This window comes from Amborella trichopoda, chromosome 9, assembly GCF_054954075.1.
Source record: "Amborella trichopoda isolate Santa Cruz 75 chromosome 9, AtrichopodaSantaCruz75HAP2 v2.0, whole genome shotgun sequence".
NCBI lineage: Eukaryota > Viridiplantae > Streptophyta > Magnoliopsida > Amborellales > Amborellaceae > Amborella > Amborella trichopoda.
In genome coordinates, this window is record NC_142344.1 from 41,476,764 (window position 1) to 41,496,834 (window position 20,071).

Genomic DNA, 20,071 nt, shown 5'->3' on the forward strand with positions numbered 1-20,071 from the left:
ATGATGCTTGTATGAGTCTAGTTTAAGATAGAAAAGGTTTCATGTTGTTATCTTGCATGGATTTGACATCACAGAGTTGTCTTCGGAATGTGCCCTGACTGTGATGTGATTTTTAAGGGAATTTATATGCTTTTGTAAGGAGATTATGATTGAGAAAATGATATCCAATTGACTTCAAACCACCACCATGTGAAATATCTCTGAGTTTACTTTGAGTTTGATATTTATGTCTAGTCGAGATTCTTGATAGTTTGGAACACGTGTTGCATTTTCAGCTCATATGCCGGATTTAGAAGACTGTGATAATTTTAAGAAATATTGCTCTAGTTGAACTGAGAGTTTCCCTAACTAATTGAAGTCCAAAAAACACGAAAACACAGTCTTTTGATACATGCATGCATCTTCTATGATTTTTGTGTTTTAACCTTGCCCATATTCTGTGTAAATGGGGAGCTATGCTAAAAAATGTTCCAGTATGTCACTGTTGACAGATCTCGCAAAAACTCAAAATTTTCGTTCACTATTGCCATGAATTTTGGCTGACCAAATGGAGTCCAATTTTTTCGAAACCACAGCCATTTGAAAGCTCTGAATGTCTATTAAAATTTTCATGTTAAAATTGTTTAAAAAATCCTGCTAGGTTGAAAGCTATGATTTGAATTGTAAACATATTGACAGAATTTAATAAGATTAAAAACGATATATTGAACCCTTAATTGTTCAAGTAATGTTCAACAAGCAAATTGGAATCGGAATTTAGTTAGAATTCCCCTCATAATTCATTTTGTATATGTCCATTATTGATAAGAATTTTTAAGTTGTATATGAATTATGCACATGTCATTTATCGATGTTTTTTAACATAGCTTAATCCTTTCATAAGGTGATTAAAATTTCTGTTATAAGACATCGAAATGGCGTGATTGTGATCCTACGAATGTTGAATGTTCTTGACCTCTTAAAAAGGGTAAAGTATGTCTGAATGAATGTTATGCATGCTTATGTACGGTGCAACTGATATATGTGATTTCTAGCCACTACGCAATGGGTCCTCCATTGGTAGTGGATACTGTGATTTTTGTTACATGAAACTGATATATGTGATTTCTGGCCACTACGCAATGGGTCCTCCATTGGTAGTAAATACTGTGATTTCTGTTATATGAAATTGATATATGTGATTTCTTGCAACTATGCAATGGGTCCTCCAGTGGTAATGGATATTGTGATTTGTTTTATGGAACTGATACATGCGAATTATGACCACTACGCAATGGGTCCTCCATTGGTAGTGGATACTGTGCTGCCGGCAAGTTCTGACATAACCCTGACTCCAATGATAGGAGTGGCATTGGGAGGTAACTGTAAATAACAGTTTCGGTCGCGCACCCCAAACTGTTATAGGCACTACGCCTTGGGTCCTCCATTGGTGGTGTAGCGCCCTCTAGCCTGAAGGCGCAAGGAGATGGTCATGTCTTGCAGGACCTCAGCCAATCAAAACCCCAAAGCACACTGGGGACTGTGTGTGTGAGTATGGACATTCCGAAATGGGGCCTCCATTTTCCATTGTCCTCCCTACTGAATGAGGGTAGAAGCCTCAAGTCACAGGACTTGCTTAGCGTGATGGATGGGGCTTCTACTTCAGGAATAGGCATTGCTAGCTTCAGGCCATATGAACTGTATGCTTTAGCTGAGTTTCTGACTGTTTGATTTCAAGAAATATTCATGTAACTATTAGCTCATATAAATGTGTGAAGTTTTAATACCTTAACTTTACTATGTTTATTCTGCTAGTATACTTTGATGCATGACCTTGTTCTTTAACACCACGTGAATTGTAACAATTTGTGAGCCTATTATCCCTTATCTCCTCATTTAGGCAGGAATGCAAGGGTACTAATTTACTTACTAGTATTTTAACACATGCCTCTCTTTTTCCCTTCTATGTAGAGTGAACATCAGCTCGTGTGTGGACTGCTGAATGGGGGTAGCGGACTTTTGAAGATCAAAGTTCTGTCTGGGAATCTTTTGATTATAGGTGTCTGGTGGCGATGGCACAATGTCATTCCGATGATTAATGAAATTTCATGGATAGGCTGATAGTGCCTTGGATATTATTGTAAAAGAATCTTTTGAGACTGAATATATATGTTTATATGGAATGGTTTTATTTTGTTGAGTTTGTGGCCTTTTGTTGTATTTCTTTGATTCCAAAAGTTTATACGCATTGTGCCACTCCCACATGAGTGTCAATCACGACCTCTGATCGCGATCCCGCTCCCTGTCGCCCATTAGCTAGGTACGACAGGGGCCAGGTGGTGGGGTCGTGGCAATTATGGTATCAGAGTTGTTAGGTTAGGATTCTTGGCCTAGAATGTGATAAAGGTGTCCCTAAAGTAGTTTTGAGTAGACTAGTGACTGGGTTGCCCCTGTTGTAGGACAAAGATGCTAAGGACTTGTGCTAATAATGCGAGTTCCAGTAAGAAGAACACAAATGCTCTTGGATAATTCTTTAGAACCGTGGGGGCCATGACTCAGATGATGAAAGATAGTATGCCGGCCCCGGCTACCCCTACCCCGGAGCAGACAGACAGTGGACTAATAGAAAGGTTCAGGAGGCTAGGACCTCCGACGTTCTTAAGGCATGGGGTAGTAGGAAAAGGAGAATGATGGAAAGGCAAGTGGAAAAGATACTTGGAGTGTGGCATTGCAGTGATGAATAGAAGGGGCCTTCATGTTAGAGAGAGATGCTGAACACTAGTGGGGCTCAGTAAAACAATCATGGGAAAGGTCAGGGATAGAAGTGACTTGGGAGAACTTCTTGGAAGCCTTCAATGAGAAGTACTTCCTTGACTTAGTACGAGAAAAGAAGGAAGTGGAGTTTATTAAGATGCAACAAGGAGGTTTGTCTGTAGAACATTATGCCAAGTTTGCTAATTGTCAAGATATGTGCCGCACATCATTAACACTGAGGCGCAGAAAGCTAGTAAGTTTGAAAGAGGCCTCAAGCTAGAAATAAGGGGGAGGGTAATATCAGCCAATTTAAATACCTTCTCCCCTTTAATGGATTTGGCAATGAAAATAGAAAGGGACGACGAAGAGTCCCTATTCAGAAAAGATGGAAGGATGGGACCATCTCAGTTTAGAAGTTTTGAAAGAAAGACTCGACCACCCCCAAAGAGAAGCTTCAGCAGAAATAATAATCAAGGGAGCAAGAAGATTCACAAATCCTTCTCGGCCGACATAAGACAGAACCAGTGCCCGACATGTCCATATTGCAAAAAGGACAATCACTTGGCGGCTGAGTGTTGAAGAAAGACAGGAACATGTTTCAAATGTGGCAAGCCGAGCCACATGATCAAGGACTGCCCGGTGAAGGGATCAGGAGACCGACCAAAGACTCAAGATTGGATGTTCGCCCTTACAGAACGAGAGGCCAAGGCATCCACCTCTATGATTCGAGGTATGTTTTTTGTTTACAACATGGAAGCTAAAGTTTTGGTTGACCCTAGTTCCACACACTCCTTTGTTGCACCTCACTTTGCATGCCACATAAATGTTAGACCTGCACTGCTTGACTGGACATTGATTGTAAGCACACCTATGGGAGAATCTATAGAAACTGATATTTTTTATAAGTACTGTGGGGTTTTTCTTAAAGGGTGTGCTCTACCTATAGACTTGATACTGTTAGACATCCGAAACTTTGATGTGATTTTTGGGCCTACACTAGTCCGCACACTATGCTGACAAAACTGTAAATTTTAGACGCCCTAATCAGCTTGAACTGAATTTTGTTGGCAATAAAGATGTTTCTCCTATACACTTTATCTCAGCCCTTCAGGCTTCCCATTTGTTGGCAAATAATGTGTTGGGTATCTGGCTTACATAGTAGAGAATCGGGATGCCTAGTCAAAGTTGGATGAGATACCAGCAGTGAGGGAGTATCCAAAAGTTTTCCTGAAGAATTAACCACTCTGCCTCCAGTTAGGGAGATAGAATTTGATATAGAAGTGGTCCCATGTCTAAAGCCCCTTATAACATGGCCCTCGTCAAATTGAAAGAACTAAAAAAGCAATTGCAAGAGTTATTAGAGAGGGGATTCCTCCGACCTCGTGTGTCACCATGGGGTGCACTAGTTTTATTTGTGAAAGAGAAGGATAGGTCCTTAAGACTTTGTATAGATTATAGACAGCTGAAGCAGGTCACAGTAAAGAATAAGTACCCCTTGCTTAGAATTGATGACCTCTTTGATCAGTTTCAAGGGGCTCAAGTGTTTTAAAAAATTGACCTTTTGTCAGGTTATCATCAACTGCGGGTCAAAGAAGAGGATGTCCCTGTGGCAACATTCAGGACCCAATATGGACACTATGAGTTCTTGATAATGTTGTTTGGGTTAACTAATGCCCCAACCGTCTTTATGGATTTGCTGAATAGGGTGTTTAGACCCTTTTTAGAAGATTTTGTAGTGGTTTTTATAGATGACATTCTGGTATATACAAGAAATCTAAAAGTGCATGAACAACACTTGAGGATGGTCCTCCAGACACTAAAGATAGAGAAGTTATATGCTAAGCTAGGGAAAAGCGAGTTTTGACTTTCAAGTGTTGCCTTCCTTGGGCATGTTATTTTTAAGGACCGGGTCACAGTTGACCTTGTAAAATTGAAGATGTTCTAGAGTGGGGAAGGCCGACAAATGTGTCCAAGGTCCGCAGTTTTTTGGGACTGGTGGGTTATTACCGACGCTTTGTAGAAGGGTTCTCGAAGATAGCGCTCCCCTGACTTGCTTAACTCAGAAAGAAGTAAAGTTTGTATGGTCAGATGATTGTGAGACAAGTTTTTAAGAACTGAAGAAGAGACTGATCATGACTCCAATACTAACCTTACCCAACGGGGATGAAGACTTTGTGGTTTATACTGAGGCTTCTCATAAAGGGCTTGGATGTGCACTGATGTAGTGAGGGAAGGTTATAGCGTATACCTTCAGACAGTTGAAGCCGTATGAGCAAAATTACCCAATCTTATGGCTGTAGTATTTTCCTTAAAGATCTGAAAATAATACTTATATGGGAGCCAATTTAAGATATTTACAGATCATAAAAGCCTCAAGTAACTGTTTTCTCAGAAAGAGTTAACTATGAGACAAAGAAGATCGATAGAACTACTGAATGATTATGACTGTTAAGAGCCTGTGTTATTGATTTCAAGGGATGGGAAATAAGAAAGAACTATTCAGACTTTAGAAGACATGTTAAGAGCCTATGTTATTGATTCAAGGGAAGCTGGGAAGATCAACTGCCTTTGATAGAATTTTCTTATAACAATTGTTTCTAGGTTAGTATCTAGATGGCACCTTTTGAAGCGTTATATGGAAGGAAGTGCCGATCACCTATGGGTTGGAATGAGGCCTGTGAAAGAAGGTTCTTAGGACCCGAAACGGATTAAATGACCTCAGTAAATATCGCCTTTATTCGAGAGACGATTAAACTACTAAGAGTCGGTAAAAGAGTTATACCGACAACCGGAGGAGAAGCCTTGAGTTTGAGGTTGGTGATCGTGCTTTCCTGAAAGTATTGCTGACCAAGGGTATTATTAGATTCAGCAAGAAAGAGTAGGAATTATGGCTTATCCGCTTGCCCTACCACTTGAGTTGAAAATATTCTTGATTTGTTTCATGTGTCATTGTTAAGGAAATATCAGCCACACCCGTCCCATGTTTTGAAGTATGAGTTGTTGACAATCAAGGAAGAGCTGACCTATATCGAGCAGCCGATTGAGATTCTGGATAGGGGGTTGCAAGTTTTGCATGATAAGGAAATCCCTCTAATTCATGTTCTATGGCAGTACCACTCAAAGGAAGAATCAACATGGGAACAAGAAGATGAAATCCATAACAAGTACCCCCAGTTGTTTAATTAAGCGAAGCATGATTTGGGGGACAAAATATTTTTTTAGGGGGGATGATGTAACGACCCAAGACTTTTTTAAGTCAGAGAAAATGAAAGGACACGCTCGGCAAGTAGTGAGAGGCATCATCGTTTGTGTAGTGAGAGGCATCGCTGGCTGTGAAGTGAAGGGAGCAGTGTCGTGCGTGTCAGGGAGAAAGGCAGTGCGCCATGAGGAGTAACGCCGCACGAGAAGGCATTGCCATGCTTGAAGAGAGATGAGCATCGTCCCGTGCGTAAGGGAGAAATGCAGTGCGCATCGAGGAGTAACACCGCGCGAGAATTCGCTGCCGCGGGCAAAGAGAGAGGAGCATCTTCACGCACATATGAGAGAAACACTGTGCACGTCGAGGAGTAACACCGTGTGAGAAGTCACTGCCGTGTGTAAAGAGAGAGGAGTAACACTGCATGAGAAGTCTCTACCACGGGTGAAGAGAGTGGAGCATCATTGTGCACGTAAGGGAGAAACGTCGTGCGCATCGAGGAGTAACGCCGCACGAGAAGTCGCTGCTGCATGTGAAGAGAGAGGAGTAACGCCACGTGAGAAGTTGTTGTCATTCGTGAAGAGAGAGGAGCATCGCTGCATGAGTAAACGAGAAATGTTGTGCACGTCGAGGAGTAACGACGCACGAGAAGTCGCTGCTGCCCGTGAAGTGAGAGGCGTAATGCCGCGTGAGCAGTTACTGCACGCGTGAAGAGAGAGAAGCATCGCCACACACGTAGTTGAGCAATGTCATGGGTTTAATGCCACGTGTGATTCGGGGTACCGCTGTGCATGAAGCAAGACTACCATTATTGGAAGACATTTTTCATCATCATGGGTCCCCAGTCAATAAAGACTAGCAAACAATGGAAATTTTGATAGCCTTAGAGTAGCCCCAGAACTAGTCAAGATCTTCATAAGGATTCTCAAAAGTCTCCCACTAAGTTTCATCTCATTTCGACATGTCTAAGGCAGTGCAGAATGATAAACAGCTTCAACAGAATTTGCCTGTAGCACCATGAAACGGACCCTATAACTAGAGCTACATTTTTAGTGTCTCAATTTGCTATGGGACCACTACCATTGGATCCAGCACGATTGAAAATCCCTTGGGGTAAAATTTTAGCTTGAACAGATATTCTAGGAAGAAGTTATAAGAAAAAGAGAGAAATAGGAGGAGCCGCATGCTATTCCCATGCGGCCACCCTGCAACTCAACTCCATTAAAGGGGCAGTCACCACTGGAGACATTCGATGCTCATATCTCACTCGTCTCAAGTCAGATCATGCTTAAATTTATGAGTGTGTTCATCTCGTCAAGATGAGCGTTTCGATATGTGGAATGCCTCATGATGACGCCCGAGCATGAAGAAAAGCTAGAGAAAAGTTATTGATCCGTGAAGAAAGTGCAGGAAAATCAGTAGCATTGTGCCTCGTTCGATCCACCAAATCACGTCGCTCGCGAGCCCGATCGATGGGAGACCAGCTCCATCACGTGCGTAAGGTCTAAGGCTATCTGTAGTCCGAACTCTGTATATCATGAACGGTTGGATTCTACACATGAAGCTGACGAAGTGACCACAAATTCCGACGTCGAAATTTAAAATTCTAGCTAAAACTCTCAAGTTGCAAAATCTTCGTCTAGGCATGGAATCGTGTTGCATTTGATGCCCCGCGATTGTGACGGCATGATTAGTGTAATCCAATGAGGAAATCACATAAACAATCAAGGAACGAGCACATAATCGATCCAAAGTTTCAAGATTCATTAAAATTTCAAGTCACATGATTGTGCCCTAAAAACATGATCTAAGGCTCGAAGTTGGTATTAAATCGATCACCATGCCGAGCCCTACGAAAATAAATAAATCAACATTCGATCAAACAAGCATCAGAACAACCCCGGATCATCCATGAAAACTCAGGCACGTTCCAGGGCAACACAAGGACTGTCTTGAAATTCCACAACTTGTTAGGAAGGGGCAAATCTATCATTTTGCACCCTATTTTCTAATTTCTTTTAGTTCAGTTAAATCTTAATTTCCAGCAATTAGGTTTAATTTTGATCAATCCACCCATGTTTGGGCATAATTCTATACATACCACGTACCATCATTGTATGCAGGACGCTAGAACCCTTCACCAAAGAGAATTGTTACTTAATAGAATTCCCTTTCCTTCTCATTGTTGGGACACTTTTGGACAGATAGAGTAAGGAGATAAAAACTTTTGGATAAGTACCCCTAGGCTCAAGGTAAATCTTCTCTCTCTGCTTTTCTTTTCTTCTTCTTCTTCATCTGAGCCTCCCTCAGAGGCCATGCACGGCAGTGGCAGTGCCGTGCATGCCTCTTTCTTTTCTTTTTCCCCTCCTATGTCTTCACAGGTCATGCATGGAGATGACAGTGCCATTCACGAGCTCCTTTCCCCCTTTTCTTCGTCCATCTCTATCTCTCAGCGAGGCTTGCACACGGTGCTGCTCATCGCCGTGTGTAGATATCTCCTCGACGTCTCAGTGAAGAGCACAGACGGTGAAACCTATTGCCGCCCATAGGGGTCTCCCCCTGTTGCGCGCCTATCGTAGATGGTAAAGCCTATCGTCGCTCACGAGAGGTTGCGGCAACACCTATCTTCATATGTGAGCTTCCTTCGCGCACTCGGTGCCTATTGCCGTCCGTGAGCTTCCTTCTAGGGCTTGGTGCTTATCGCTATTCACGAGCTTCCTTCGCACGCCCAGTGCCTATCACCATCCACGAGCTTCCTCTGTGCGCTCGGTGCCTATCGTCGTCTGCGAGCTTCCTTCATGCGCTCGGTGCCTTTCACCGTCTGCTAGCTTTCTTCGTGCCCTCGGTGCCTATCGCCGTCCGTGAGCTTTCTTCGTGCGCTCCGTTCTTATTGCCATTCACGAGATTTCTTCGTACGCTCGGTGCCTATCATCATTCAGAAGCCTCAGTCTTGTGTCCCACACTATCGTGGTGAGCCTCAGAATGGACTATTGCCACGCACTTTACAAATGGCTATCACCGCGTGCTTCAAAAGAGGCTATTGTCTCCCGCGCAAGGGTGCACTGCCTTCTTGTGTTGTCAATGGCGATGCCTAGCGTTGCCCGTAGTTCACTATTCACCCTCTAGTCGTGAGAAGTAGTGTCTAGCGCCTTCTAAGGGCCGTGACACTTCTACTCCACGATTATGGGTGGTGATGCTTAGCACCGTCGGGACCCCATCCCTTCGCCGTCTGATGCATTTTCTTCATTCTCTTCTCACTTCACTGAGGGTGGACTCAGTCTAGTGTTGCGATAATGGTCTGACCTTCGAGTAGTATTGCTGTCGTGTTGGTCCCAAGTACCATGACCATCTTGGAGCCACACCAGATTAGGATAGTCATGTCGACCGTGGTTTCGAGTAGTATTGTTGTCGTGCTGGTCCAAAGTACAATGCCCTTCCAGTTACCACTCCGAGTCGGTCATTGCACTAAGTCAAGCTATCATGCTAGCCTCGTCCCGTATCGAGTTCCCTCTTCTTTTGTCCTCTCATTCAAACCTTCTACTTCATCACCCTAACTTCTCACCATCTTAGCCATACGAATGTGCATTGCTCTAAGACAAGCGTGTGTCTTTCGACCCACTTTTCATGAAACTTAACCATAGTAATGTTGTGCAGAAAATAAGGAGATTGTAGGTTAATGGAAATGATTCCGAACTAGCTGAAGCAGCTTGGGGGCTTTCCATCCTGATCTAAGAGGGCACCCGACCCAGGTGAGGTTGGTCCCCACCTCACATCAAAAATTCGCCGCTTAGTAGTTAGATACCTATCCTTGTTCTTGAGCAAGGTTCTCAAGAAAGCGATCTCAAGTCCCGGGTCTTCTGAACCCGAGACATGTGTCACCAGATCACCTAGATTCTGGGAGGCGAGATCGAGGCACCTAACCAACATGGTGAATCCACTCAGGACTTATTACCACATTGTCGGTTCGCTCTTATTTGATCAATATCTTCTTTTACTTTCTGCACTACTTTCTATGGCATTTGGGTTATTCAACTCGTTCACCCGAGTCGGGGATTTTCTCATCCCCACACTCGTGACCGTCCCAGGGAAGCGAGCTGCTCAAGCCTCCTTCCCTACACTCCTTTTGAGTTGGGACTCACAATCTGGCTCCCAGATTCTTTCTTGGGTTGGTGTGATAAGGAACTTAAAGGTCCCTAACTCCCCACTTCCTTGCCCTGGTGGACCCTTTACAAAGGCCCCTTGCATTGGTAGCACATCCGCTGCCACACAAAACACGCACCCTACTACTGGCAAGTCCCTTGTCAGTCATGTTGTTGAGGTACACCTGAAGGCTGCCCTATCCACTCTCGTAAAAGGCAAAAAGTTGCCATCCCTTTTGAGGGCCGGCGCAAGGCAGTCCCCCATACTCCTTCACTATCCCGAACTTCTGCACTTGGAGGCTCGGGACACAGAGGCAGAATCTTGGGGTCTCCACCTCACGCACACACCTAAAAGCTCGTGGTCTAACCACTTGAGCCACACCTCGGGGCAACTTTCATGCTGCCTCAAACTCGTGTTCAAGGTTCAGCCTTTTCAGGCCAAACCCTGTGTGCGCCATGCTTCCCACAGCTTGGGGCAGCACCAGTTCGGCATCAGCTCGAGCACATGAGGGTTGACCACTTCGTCTTCCCTCTCACCACACATAGCCTGACCCTGTGAGAGATAGGTTACTACCCAGTCCCTCATAGACACAAGCTTGTGGGTCTCGACCTCCTAAGGTCGAACCAATTGAGCAAGCCTGGGCCGACCCCCAAGTCACCCCAACGGCTAACCCTAAAGGTGCACATGCACCGACTCTGCAGGTTCCTTCCCGACCCGACTCAGGCGATGTCATGAACCAGCTCCTTCTTCTGTCACTCCTCTTTCACTAAGCAAGCACCTCGAGACCTGGTACTCAAAGGTTTTCCTTAAGAGTATCATCTTGAGTTAGCCACCCCATGTCAGACATGCACTCGGTCCCCATAAGGGAATCTAGGGCAATGGCCTGATGTCAGACAGGAGTCTGTAGCCTCCAAGGCAGCGACCCAGGTTGCCCGCAGTCCTTGGACTCCATTCTTTGCTCCAACTAATCGACACGGCCCTCTCCTGCTCAATAAATACAGGGTAATCCAAGCCTCAGGCTTGGTTCTAGAGTGAGGTCCATAGCCACCTCAAGATCAAGCAGAAGGAAGGTCTGCAGATTCTAACCAAAGAAGCCCCCAAGGCACTTGAAGTTACCACCTTTGGTGACTTCCTGCCTCATAATCCCTTCTTCCCTTTGTGAATCCCAGAGCCTAAGCGAGTCTAAGAATATTGCTTCATGATCATTGCCAAGAAGCCACGGTCCTAATACCATCAAGAACCGGTCCTCACAAGGTCGGCGTATAAGGCTCGAGTCTAATTGAGGAATGCCGAGCTCCTACAGACCGACTTGCCGTGCACGACTCACCAATCTCGACCGTACACTACTCCACTTGGCTCTAACCCTCCAGAAGAAATAGTCAGCGTCAGGGTGATCAATGAGCCGGATGACTCTCAAGAAGAGCAGATGAATAGGTTCGAGGTAATGATGTTGTCCATCCTCGAAAAGATGGCACGCCTAGAAGCCTTCAGGTCCCCTTCTTCTCACCATGAGACAACACAGTTCCTAGGCAAACTCCCCCACTGGTCTCCCAAGACAGCTCTCCTTTTCGCCGGGTTTCCTAAACTGACATAGATGTCATGGTGGCTCATAGCCTTAAGAACAAGATCCCGAGCATGCAAGAGGCCCTGCTTTACCATAATCTGTACCCCTTGTATATCGACCAAGTGTCGTTTCCCCCGAACTATCAAAAAGGGAAGCTCCCCCTATTCAACGGTACTACGTCTCCTCACCAGCATACTACTCACTTCCAAGGAGCCTACCGAGAGACGACGACTGACGGGCGACTCCTCCTCCATCAATTTTTCGAAACACTCAAAGGGCCAGCCTTCTAATGTTATGCTCGGCTGCCTCCAAACTCGGTGCACTCCTGGTAGGAAATGGAGAAGTTGTTTTAACAACACTTCTAGGAAGTCCAAAGGAACATGGAAACCATCGAGCTCCTCACTCTGACTCAAGACATTGGTGAGCCAGTTAACAAGTTTATCACCCGATGAAGAGAGCTGACAACCTTTCATGCCACGCCCATGACTGAAAAAGAAGCTGTCATACCTGCATACAAAATACGCTTCCCGAGAACGCCTTGCATGTCTAGGCCTCTAATCCACCCTCCATGTCATAGCTCATCTCCAAAGCAGTCGTATTCAAGGTCTATCCAAGCATCATGGCAGAACTCGTTAGCAACCCTCTAGCTCAAACTTTCGCTCCAACAATCGGGGAAACCAGTAAAAAGCGGTGATCAGTGCGGCTGTCACCATTACTGACGCTAACAAAGTTGCCCGCCAACATTACATGGCACAAACGTCGCAGCCTGGGGGCAAGCAACAGTCCTACAATAAGGTCCCGCCCTCTAAAAACATAAAGCGAAGTGACTTCTGGACTCAGCACCAGAACAAGGTGTTTCCTTTTAATAAGGAGTGCATTCCTGTATTGCTGCGACTACTACTGGAGCAAAACATGATCCAGCTGCGGGAGGTCAGCACTGAAGAACAAGCTGGATAGGAGACGCACATGAGGTACTACGCTTATCACAGGAAAGTAGGCCACCCCACTCAGGGCTGTTATAAACTCAATGATAATATCGAAGCCCTTATTAACAAGGGTCAGATAAAGCTCGAAGAGTTAATGAAAGCATTTGGGGCAACTGAGGCCTCTCACATAGTGACAATCCAAGAGGGTGATAGGGTACCTTTCATCCTCCGTGCACTACTTTCCATAATGCTCGAAGAGGGACACATCACATCAAAGCCGACAAGGCAACCCAAGTTTCTGCCTTCAAAAATTGAGAACCTCTAGTGTTCGTATTACCTGATATAAAGCCATGACTTGAGTGAATGCACTAGCTTCCATGAACTCTTGGCAAAGAAGATACAACAATGTCAGGAAGCTCATGGTAACCCAGAAGGACACCCTCAAGTCCCTCTTCCACTAGTGCAAGAAGAACTCCCGGCGCAAGTTCCAGGAAGCACTGAGCTAGACCCTCTGCAAGCCCTCTTTGAGGTAATCTTTCAGCAAGGTCTCGTCATTCCCATGCCTGCCAGGCAGCCAAAACACCTTGCCCAGGGTACGAAAAACCTTTGGTGCCCATATCACCAAGTATGGGGCCACGAGATGAAGGAATGCTCTGGGTTCGCGGCTATAGTCACTCAGAAGGTACAGAAAGGCCACATCGTTTATGCCGTTCTCCCAGAGCACTTCCAAGCCGTCACGCCCGTCCAAGAGAAAATCCCACTACCAGTGCCTTATGAGCATACACTGGACCCTTCAGAGCCCTCGACTTCTTATTCCTGGGAAGTCTACCATGGGAGAAGTAGACTCAAGTCCCTGAAGTGTGAGGTAATCCACCAAGCCAGGGTTACTCATCAGCCTGTTAGAATGAACCAAACCCCTCCTCAAGGATCCAAAGTAGACGAGCACCCGGGTCAGCTCGTCGAAGGAAGCACATCCTTCGACCACCAGTCGAGGAAGAGTTTCTTAGGCCCCTTCCTCCATTGCCATCCTTACAGGAATTTATCCTAGGCGCAGCTCACCTTTTCTTATCGTTAAATAAGATGGACGTCCCTGAGTCATCAACAGCTGGAGAGTCATCCAATATGGGTGACGATGCTGAAAGAACCCCATAACTGTCAAGGATGGGGCAAGACCTAAAATACCCCCTTGCACATGTCCAATTCTGGCGATGACGTAAAAAGCTTCTCAGAGCATTCTAACTCTTCTTCTACTCCCTCCTCTTCTATTTCTTCCACAGGTGCAGCTCAGTAGCACCCAGACTTCGATGCTCTAAACAAGGAGCTCGGGGGCACCAGCGTCAGCAGGTTGCAGTGAAATCGCCTAAGAAAGATGTTGGCCCAGGCGGTTAGATTCTTGACAGTTACTGACGCCCTGTCAACCCAAGCCAAGACCGAGCCATCTTCAAGCTCCTGTTCCCACGAGGCCTGTCACATGATTCAAGTTCATGAAATGTCACCCAGCTCGAGGCAAGTACTGAGTGACTCCATTCACGAGTTCATGGACACCCCGTTCAAAGCCAACCTTTTCATTGCTTGGTCCTACTAGGGATCGAAAATCATCGCTCACACAGGGCCCCTCCTAGAGGTAGAAATGCCAGGATCGTGTGTCTCTGCACTCGAGATTGATGAAAAGCCTCTTGAATCACAAGATGAAGAGTTGCAAGAAGCTCTGGAAGAGTGGGAAGAATGTGGTTAGGCCACAGTTAACGAGCTTAAAGAAATAGACTTAGGGGATAAGGCAAACTCAAGGCCAACTTTCATCTCAGCAAAAATGTCCCCATAAGAGAAAGAAAGTTATATCTCCCTCCTCCGAGCAAACCGGGACATCTTCTCGTGACATTATCATGAGATGCCCGACCTAGACCCTCAAATCGCTCTCCACCGTCTCAACATTGATCCGTCCATCAAACCCATAAAGCAGAAATCAAGAAGGTTTAGACCGAACCTCAAGATGCAGATCGATGCTGAGGTGTATAAGCTGGATTTATAGGTGAAGTTAAATACCCAAGATGGCTGACAAATGTTGTCCCAATCAAGAAGAAAAATGGCCAAATCAAGGTTTGTATTGACTTTCTCAACTTGAACACCACCTGCCTGAAGGACGACTTCCCCCTACCGGTCACAAAGATGCTTATCGACTCCACAGCTCATTGTCAGATCTTCTCCTTTATGGATGGGTATTCTAGTTATAATCATATCAAAAAGGCACCAGAGGATGAAGAGGCCACTACATTCTTGATCCCAAAAGGTGTCTTTTGCTACATTGTGTTGCCTTTCGGGTTGAAGAACGCCGATGCCACGTATTAGCAAGCCATGACGATCATATTCAAGGATATGATCCACGAGGAGGTCAAGTGCTATGTGGATGACTTGGTGATGAAATCTGAACAAAGGACGCTCACGTATAATACCTTAAAAAGATATTTGAATGGCTGCAGCGTCACCAACTCAAGATGAATCCCTTGAAATGTGCCATTGGCGTACGCTCATAAAAATTCTTGGGGTTCATCGTGAGGTATTGTGGACAGGAGATCGAGCCTGTCAAAATCAAGGCAATTCAAGACATGCCATCACCTATAACCCTGCATGAACTGCGGTCTCTCTAAGGACAGCTGGCCTACATTTGAAGGTTCATCTCAAACCTTTCAAGACGATGCAGGCCCTTTTCACACCTCCTGAAGAAGGACACTCCCTTCATATGGGATGAGGTGTGTCAAGCTGCACTTGATGACATCAAGCAGTATTTGTTGAATCCTCCAATGCTCTCTATGCCAATGTTAGAAAGGCCTCTTATCCTATATGTGACCGCCCTTGATGAGTCACTTGGGGCACTCCTACCACAGAACAATGATGGGGGAAGGAAACAATGGTCTATTATCTCAGTCGCAGGATGTAGGGAGACGAGAAGAATTACCCTCCCATTGAAAAGTTGTGCCTAGCCTTGATCTTTGTGGTATAAAATCTCCACCATTACTTGCTCGGTCACGAGGTCAAACTAATCTCAAAGGCAGACCCGGTGAAGTTCCTTGTGACCCAGCCATGCCTATCAGGATGACTAACCGAGTGGGCATTATTGCTGGTTGAGTTCGACATCATGTACATACCACAGAAGGCAGTCAAAGGTCAAGACCTAGCAAATTTCTCATGGCCCACCCAGTCTCCTCGAAATCTCCCCTGTCAAGTGATCTCCAGGATGAAGAAGTTTTCTATGCGGTACTAGCTCAGTCGTGGGAGATGTATTTCGACGGAGCATTCCAATTTGATAAAGGAGGTGCCGGAGTCGTGTTCTTGACTCCCGATGGTGGGATGATTCCTTTATCCTCCTCACTTGCAGAGGCATTTTCTCATAAAGAAGCTGAATATCAAGCCCTCATAATCGAATTGGAGATCGCCCAGGAGCTAGACCTGGAAGAGCTAAACATCTTCGGTGACTCTGAGTTGGTCATTAGGCAGCTTAAAGGGATTTATGAGGTGAGGAAGGATACTCTCAAGCCTTATCATGACACGACCAAATCTTACATGGCCTAGTTCGATGATTTCTCCTTGAGTCATATCCCCAAAAGGCTAAACTCACAGGCCGATGCACTCTCAAAGCTCAGGGCAACCATTCAACTATCTTCATCTAGACCCACGGCTGTTTGGGTGATAGAATGGAGACATGTTGACTTGAGAACCTTGTTGGAAGATATTTTCCATCATCATGGGGCCCTCGTTCAATAAAAGCCTAACAAATAGCGGAAATCCCGACAGTCTCAGAAAAGCCTCAGAACTAGTCAAGATTTTCATGAGGACTCTCAAAAGTCTCCTGCCAAGTTTCGTCATGCTCCTACATGTTTAAGGTAGTGCAGACTGAGAAACAGTTTCGACAGAATCAGCCTCTCGCACCCTGAAAATAACTAGAACTACATTTTTAGCGTCTCAATTTGCTATGGGACTATCTCTATTGGATCCGGTACGGTTGATAACCCCGGGGGTCAAATTTCAGCCTAAACAGACATCTTAGGAAGATGGTATAGGTAAAAGAGTGAAACAGAGGGAGACGCACAATATTCACATGTGGCCATCCTGCTACTCCACACCATTAAAGGGACAATCACGAATAGTTGAAACTTATATCTCGCCCGTCCCAAGTTGGATCATGCTAAAATTTGGTGAGCAGTTCCTCTCGTCAAGACGAGCATTTCGATATATGGCGGGCCCCATGATGACTCTTAAGCGCGAAGAAAAGCTAGAGAGAAGTTGTTCATCCGTGTGTAGGAAATTCAAAAGCGTCGTGCCTCCCTACAACGGCCAAATCATGCCCCTCGTGAGCGCAATAGATGCAAGACTAATTTCATCACGTGCGTAAGGTCTCGAGCTATCTCTGACCCGAACCCTGTACATGATGAACGATCAGATTCTGCACACGAATTCGACAAAATGACTACAAATTCTATCGCCGAAATTCCAGATTCTAGACAAATTTCAAAAGTTGCAAAATCCTCGTCCAGGCACGGAATCGAGCTGCGTTTGTTGCCCCACGATCGTAATGGTAGGCTCAGTGTGATCCAGTGAAGAAATCACAAAAAAGCACCAAGGAATGAGCACACTATCGATCCGAAGTTTCAAGATTCATCCAAATTTAAAGACACATGATCGTGCCATAAAAACTAGATCCATGGCTCAATGTTGGTATCAAATCGATCGCCATGCCGAGCCCTACATGAAAATAAAATTGTCTTTCGATCAAGCGGGCATCAGAATGACCCCGGATCATTCATGAAAAATCATGCATCTTCTAGGGTAACACAGGGACTGTTATGGAATTCTACAAGTTGCTAAGAAGGGGCAAATCTGTCATTTTTCACCCTATTTTCTATTTTCTTTTAATTCAATTAAATGTTAATTTTCAGCAATTAGGTTTAATTTTGATCAATCTACCCATGTTTGGGGCAAATTCTATATATACACATACCATCATTGTACATAAGAGGACTCAAGCCTTTACAAAAGAGAGAGTTTTTACTGAATAAAGGTTCTATTTCTTCACATTGTTGGGTCACATTTGGAGAGAAAGAGTAAGGTGAGAGAATGTTTTTGACCGGTACCCCTAAGCTCAAGGTAAATCTTCTCTCTCTTCTTTTCCTTCTCTTCTTCTCTCTCTTCTTTTTCTTTTCTTCTTCCCTCTCTTCCTCTTCCCCATCTGAGCTCTTCTTAGAGGCCACGCACGGTAGTGGCAGTGTCGTGCATGCCTCTCTTGTGGTCTCACCGGTCACGCATGGCGATGGCAGCAGCATACGTAAGCCTCCTTCTCCTTTTGTTTGTCCATCTTTATTCCTAGCAAGGTTTGCAAATAGTGCTGCTCATCGTCATCTGCAGACGTATCTTTGAAGCCTCAGTGAAGAGCACCGATGGTGAAACCCATTACTGCCCGCAGGGGTCTCCCCCTACTGCACCCCTATCACCACCCATGAGAGGTCTCGACAATACTTATCACCGTCCGCGAGCATCCTTCTCGTATGCGAGCCTCCTTTGTGTGTTCGATGCTGGTCAACATTCCTCTTGCGCCCCATGCTTATCGTTGTGAGCCTGACAAGAATTATCGCTACACGCTTCGCAAACGGCTATCACTGCATGCTTCAAAAGAAGCTATCGCCGCCTGTACAGAGGCGCGCTGCCTTCTTGTGTTGCTAACGGTGATGCCTAGCACCGTTTGTAGTTCCCTGCTCCCATTCAAGTTGTGATAGGTAGTGTTTAGCGCCATCCCAGGGCCGTGAAACTACTACTCCACGGTCGGTGGTGGCAATGTCTAGTGTCGATAGGACCCTATTCCTTCGTCGTCTCATGCGTTATCTTCATTCTCTCCTATTCGCATCTTATGAAGGGTTCACCTAGCCTAGCACCTCCATATTGGCCTCGGTTTCGAGTAGTATTACGGTCATGCTGGGCCTAAGTACCATGCTTATCTTGCTACCACTCCGAATCGGTTACTGTCCGGTTATCAAGCTAGTCTTGTCCCCTCATCAAGTTTTCTTTTCTTTTAAACCTTTGTTAGAACCTTCACTTACCCAAACTTTTCATATTCTTAGCCACACGAATGTGCATTTCTCTAAGACAAGGGTGGGTCTTTCGGTCCACTTGTCTTGCAAATTAGCCATAGTTGCGTTGTGTAAAAAACCAAGGAGATTTTAAGTCAAGGGAGTCAGCCCAAGCAGCTGGGGGGCTTTCCGTCGTGATCTAAGAGGGAGCCCACGCGAGTCAGCTTAAGTAAGTCACAGACCCAGGTGAGGTTTCTCCCCAACTCACATCTAAAACTTCCTCTCTTAGTAATTGGATACCTACCCTTAAACAAGGTTCTCGAGAGAGCGATCTCAAGTCCCAGGTTTTTAGAACCCTAGACATTGTCACCCGATCACCTATATCCGAGGAGTCGTGATCGAGGCACTTAACCAAACCTAAGTTGACACAGATGAAGAGAGAGATATCTTCCCTGAATGCCCACCCTATCCGTTCGGAGTACTCCTCACTGCCAAGGATGTCATTAAGGAAGAGCAGGAGATGTCTTGAGGTAAACATTCTAAGACTGAAAAGCAAGAGCCTGAATTCTTCCACCCGATGTGTGCAGAGGTTGAACAAGTTGAAGGCTGGAGGGAGCTTATCATGGACTTCATAAAGAATGGAAGGCTGCCTCAAGATCGGGCGGAATGTGACGGCATACGATGGATGTCTACCAAGTGCACCCTTCTCGATGGGGATGTTCTCTTTCGTCGATCATTTGATGGAATTCTCCTCAGATGTGTCGGTACACAAGAAACAAGCAAAGTCCTCGAAGAATTGCATTAAGGTATCTGCGGGCTGCATCAGTCTGGGCCTAAGCTCTACGAGTGCATATGCAGGCTCGGCTATTATTGGCCTTCAATGGTGGTTGACACTCAAAACTATGCTAAAAGATCACAGATGTGCCAAATTCACTCAAGCCTCATTCATCAGCCCCGGGAGCCTCTCCATCCTACGGTTACATCATGGCCCTTTTCCTAGTGGGGTATGGATATTGTAAGACCCATTGACCCTCCTTTTGCCTTGGGTCATGCCTTCATTCTAGCAGCGACAGACTACTTTTCCAAGGGAGCTCAAGCAGTCCCCCTCAAGCAGGCTCTAGGGACCACTATGGACAACTTTGTGCCCCACCACATCATTTACCGGTGTGGGGTTTCGGACCGAATAATCTCTGCAAATGGCCCTCAATTCAGAAGTCATCATGTTGATCGCCTAGCAAACCAGTTAGGTTTTGAGTGGAAACACTCGACCATGTACTACCGTCGAGCCAATGGTTTACTTGAGGAGCTCAGCAAAACCCTGTGTGGCGTGCTCCGGAAGTAAGTTTCAAAGTCGAAGAAGAATTGAAATGAGAAGCTACCTAAAGCTTTGTGGGCCTATCGTAACACCGGTCGCATTGGTACAAACTCTACCCGTTATTCCCTAGTTTATGGAGGT